At 47.2% G+C, this 4,939-nt stretch overlaps 1 non-coding gene across 1 annotated transcript; it reads left to right on the top strand.

Annotated features, from left to right (window-relative positions):
• Nucleotides 1–713: 713 nt before the first annotated feature.
• On the top strand, nt 714–787 carry Trnat-ugu. The gene has a single exon. It is a non-coding gene; the product is annotated as a tRNA-Thr (tRNA).
• The last annotated feature ends 4,152 nt before the right edge of the window (nt 788–4,939 follow it).

Raw genomic sequence — 4,939 nt, 5'->3', positions numbered from 1 at the left:
GTCCGCCTGAAAATGTACTGTTGTCCCAAGCATATTGCAACAAACGGTGTATTTCTATCGCTGCTCGTTTAGTTTTTATTGCCGTTTCAAATATACCGGTCATTTTTGAAACACCCTGTATGAAGACAGTAACTGTTCTCGAAAGAACAGATACTGTTGATGACCGTGCAGCTTTTCCCTGGAATAAATGATGACTAACTGAAACTCTCAGCTGCCGACAGGTGTTGTTGATATACCTCGATGTGGACAGCTGAAAATTTGTGCCCCGCCCGGGACTCGAACCCGGGATCTCCTACTGACATGGCAGACGCTCTATCCATCTGAGCCACCGAGGACATAGATGAATACCGCGACTGTATGGACTTATCCCTTGCACGCTTCCCACATCGAGGTATACCAACAACACCTGTCGGCAGCTGAGGGTTTCAGTTAGTCATCATTTATTCCAGGGAAATGCTGCACGGTCATTAACAGTATCTGTTCTTTCGAGAACAGTTACTGTCTTCATACATATATAGTTAAAGGCTACCCAGCCATTGACTTTCGTCTGTGCGAATGCACACAGATTGCCCAAACTCGTACGGGAATCGCCAAAGCGTGCGCGAGTAATGAGTGGATGGGCAAATGTCTACAAGGTACATTGCACATGTAGAATTGTGGACAGTTGGGAATGTGCAAGGGATAAGTCCCTGCAGTCGCGCTATTCATCTGTCTCTTCGGTGGCTCAGATGGATAGAGCGTCTGCCATGTAAGCAGGAGATCCCGGGTTCGAATCCCGGTCGGGGAACACATTTTCAGCTGTCCACATCGAGGTATATCAACAACACCTGTCGGCAGCTGAGGGTTTCAGTTAGTCATCATTTACAACAGAGAAATCACCATGTGCATTTACGTGCAAGCATGCACTTATCGCAGGGTACATTATGTGAATGAAGTCACTGCGGGCAGCATCAAACCAGTCACTAGAATGATACTGCCGAGAAAAAAAGTGAATGGGTCCCGTTGTATGAAAATATAACGAAACGATGTAACCTCGAAGAAGTGTGTGTTTTCTCCGCGCGCGCGCGCGCGCGCGCGCGTGTGTGTGTTTGTGTGTGTGTGTACGTGAGTGCGCAATAGCCCTTTGTCTGTTCCACGCCGTTATATAGGTCGCCAAAGACGCCTTGCATTTGATTATTCAACATGACGCACTATCTCCCCCAGACAGCCGAGTTAGCGAAGGTTTGCTTTGGTTTATAGTCGTCTATCTTCTCGTGTTTGACAGTGGTTTCTGCGCTCACACTGGAGGGCATTCACTCGTTCAGGTAATTTACTCTGGAACTGTTGCGTTAGTTACTGAGAACGTGCTAAAACGGCGGCAGTTTGGAATATCGGCCAGCCTCGTTAACGCTCAATTTATTACGTGCTTGCATCAAGACACCAGTGACGAATGGACTAGTTCCTCGAAGGCTGACAATGCAGTTCCTCTGAGGCGAAATTAATTCTCTGTGTACGCACACCAACTGCTCGACTTTTTCTTTCTGACTCTCTTCCTTCCTGCTGTGTTGTCAGAAATTAATGCGCTACACGTCAGAGATATGGAGCAGGAGCAAACGACATTGATAATGAATGGAAAAGTTGCAGGAGTACAGGCAAAGGCAACTGTGAACCTCCTGCTCACTGTTTTCAGGAAACAGAAACTGTGTTATACGGACATGAGTCCGAAATCGTTTTATTTGCATGTTACAGCTAATTTTCTTATTCTCTTCATAATCCCACTAGCTTACCGCTCGCTGCTTCGTTCGTGTAGACTGTATGATTGGCGCAGATTTGTGTTTTTCGTTTTTCTTCGAAGTTTTATGTTATTCACAAATTTCAACTCCGTCTAAATTTCTCACGCTAATGGTGGCCGCAGGAGAATGGTCTTCTCCGGATTTATTTCTGACTAAGGAGCGATTCTGGTAGCTGGAGTTCAAGGTTTTTATTAATCATGCCTTTTCGTCTTTGTGGTGATATTTCAATAGGAAGTTTCATCCCCTAACACATATATCTTTATATCTAACCAAGATGTTAATTACCAGTTTTCATGTGTGATCTTTTAAAAAATTTTAATACAATGAAATATTTTCTTACAAGGGAATCTCCCCATCGCACCCCCCTCAGATTTAGTTATAAGTTGGCACAGTGGATAGGCCTTGGAAAACTGAACACAGATCAGACGAGAAACCAGGAAAAAGTTGTGTGGAACTATGAAAAAAATAAGAAAATATACAAACTGAGTAGTCTATTCGCAAGAGAGGCAACATCAAGGATAGTGTGAGCTCAGGAGTTCCATGGTCACGTGGTTATGTGAGCAGCTGCGGAACGAGAGGTCCTTGGCTCAAGTCTTCCCCCGAGTGAAAAGTTTATTCTCTTTATTTTCGCAAAGTTATTATCTGTCCGTTCGTGCATTGCGAACGCAACGCAAAACCGTGCGATTTGTAGACGAAAGGACGTGCCTCTCCAATGGTAACCGAAAACATTTGATCGCAAGGTCATAGGTCAACCGATTCCTCCACAGGAAAACACATCTGATATATTCTATACGACACTGGTGACGGCATGTGCGTCACATGACAGGAATATGTTGTCGACCCACCTAACTGGTACTTTTGGCGAATGGGTAAAAAGATTATTCTGCCTTGCCCGATTTAGGTTTTCTTGTGGATGTGATAATCACTCCAAAAAAAGTGATGAAAACATAAGAGTTTGTCACATAAACTGCAACAAATGAATGCAACAATTTCACAGTCGCACAGTTTTCCCTGTGCTCTGTCAAAACATATGTTTTTAACGTTTTCAAAATGGCTCTGAGCACTATGGGACTCAACTGCTGAGGTCATTAGTCCCCTAGAACTTAGAACTAGTTAAACCTAACTAACCTAAAGACATCACAAACATCCATGCCCGAGGCAGGATTCGAACCTGCGACCGTAGCGGTCCTGCGGTTCCAGACTGCAGCGCCTTTAACCGCACGGCCACTTCGGCCGGCTAACGTTTTCAAATTTTTCCGTGCGTAGACCGTCAAATCCTGCATATGTTCAAGCAAATCTGAACATGTCCTGGAATTTTGGAGAGCGAAGTTGATTATATAAAAAATTAAACTTTCACTCGAGGGAAGACTTGAACCAAGGATCTCTCGTTCCGCAGATGCTCACGCTGACCACGGGACCACGGCGCTCCTGAGCTCACATTATCCTTGACGTTGCCTATCTTGCCCATGGACTACTCAGTTTGTATATTTTGCTTATTTTTTCATAGTTCCACACAACTTCTTCCTGTTTTCTCGATTGATCTGTAGTCAGTTTTTCAAGGCCTATCCACTGTGCCAACTTACAACTAAATTTGAGGGGGGTGCGATGGGGAGGTTCCCTTGTTAATAACTTTTACACCCAATTTCCCCGCCTTACTTAGACTTATACACTTCGTTCAACGCTGTTCTAATTTGTTGATCCCGTCTGAATAACAGGAAATGTCCAAGTCTGCAAAATAGCTATTAGTTGCTGCAATCACCTCCTCGTTTGAATAAAATCTTTGTCCCGCCATCCATTTCTTCAAAATTGGGAACAAATAGTAGTCCGAGGGTGCCAAGTCTGGAGAATAGGGGGGGGGGGGGAGGAGGAGGGGGATGTGAAACCAGTTGGAATCCTATTTCCATTAATTTTGCGACCACAACTACTGTGATGGAAAAGGACTTTTTTGCGGTCCAATCGCCGGCGTTTTTCTTGCAGCTCGGTTTTCAAACGGCCCAATAACGATCCATTGAATTGTATTGTGTGTTAACTGGGGACCTAGAAAAGACGGAGAGGCTCCGTCCCCACCGCAGCTGCAGTGGTCCACAACCCCCCAATGACTACCGCAGTCCACTTCATCCCTCCGCCTCCCCACACCGAACCCAGGGTTATTGTGCGGTTCGGCCCCCGGTGGGCCCACCCAGAGAACGTCTCGCAGCAGACGAGTGTAACCCCTATGTTTGTGTGGTAGAGTAATGGTGGTGTACGCGTACGTGGATAACTTGTTTGCGCAGCAATCGCCTACATAGTGTAACTGAAGCGGAATAAAGGGAACCAGCCCGCATTCGCCGAGGCAGATGGAAAACCGCGTAAAAACCATCCACAGACTGGCCGGTTCACCGGACCTCGACACAAATCCGCCGGGCGGATTCGTGCCGGGGACCAGGCGCTCCTTCCCGCCCGGAAAGCCGTGCGTAAGACCGCACAGCCAACCGGGAGGGCAACGATGAATAATATGCACCTGTAATAGTTCTACCCTTTTCCCAGTCGCCGTGTCTCCTAGTTCCGAACGGACACGGAGTTGAGTCGGTTTGGAGCTGCAGTCAGCTTCGGACAGCCAAGACTCGCCCGACCGTTGCCGGCACTCATAACTTGAGTGGGCACGACCTGGGTCGGTCGTTCTGACGGTCGTTTCGTCGGACGTCGTGTATTTGGTCGCCGACCGCTTGTGGGAACTCTGTGTGTGTGTGACTTGCCATTTCTCCTTGTTGCTCCACGGTGATTGGTTTTAGGATTGTAGGCGTTTTTGAGGCAAGTGTTTACGTGGAACTGTGTGTAGCTTCTGTGATTTGCACTGAGCCGTTATAAATGCTGTCCGCGTAATGGAGTAGGCAGTTGGTCGGTTGGGTCAGAGCAGCGAGTGTGTGTTTCCTCGCCGTGTTGATGTTGTCCGGCACGGCGTGTATGGTTCAAATGCCTCTGAGCACTATGGGACTTAACATGTGAGGTCATCAGTCCCCTAGAACTTAGAACTACTTAAACCTAAGGACATCACACACATCCATGCCCGAGGCAGGATTCGAACCTGCGACCGTAGCGGTCGCGCGGTTCCAGATGTAACGCCTAGAACCGCTCGGCCACACCGGCCGGCCACGGCGTGTAGTTCGACAGCTTTTGGTTCAAATGGC

This window comes from Schistocerca piceifrons, chromosome 10 (genome assembly GCF_021461385.2).
Source record: "Schistocerca piceifrons isolate TAMUIC-IGC-003096 chromosome 10, iqSchPice1.1, whole genome shotgun sequence".
Classification (NCBI taxonomy): domain Eukaryota; kingdom Metazoa; phylum Arthropoda; class Insecta; order Orthoptera; family Acrididae; genus Schistocerca; species Schistocerca piceifrons.
Note: the sequence above shows the minus strand (reverse complement) of the source record. Positions and strands in the feature narration are given on the sequence as shown.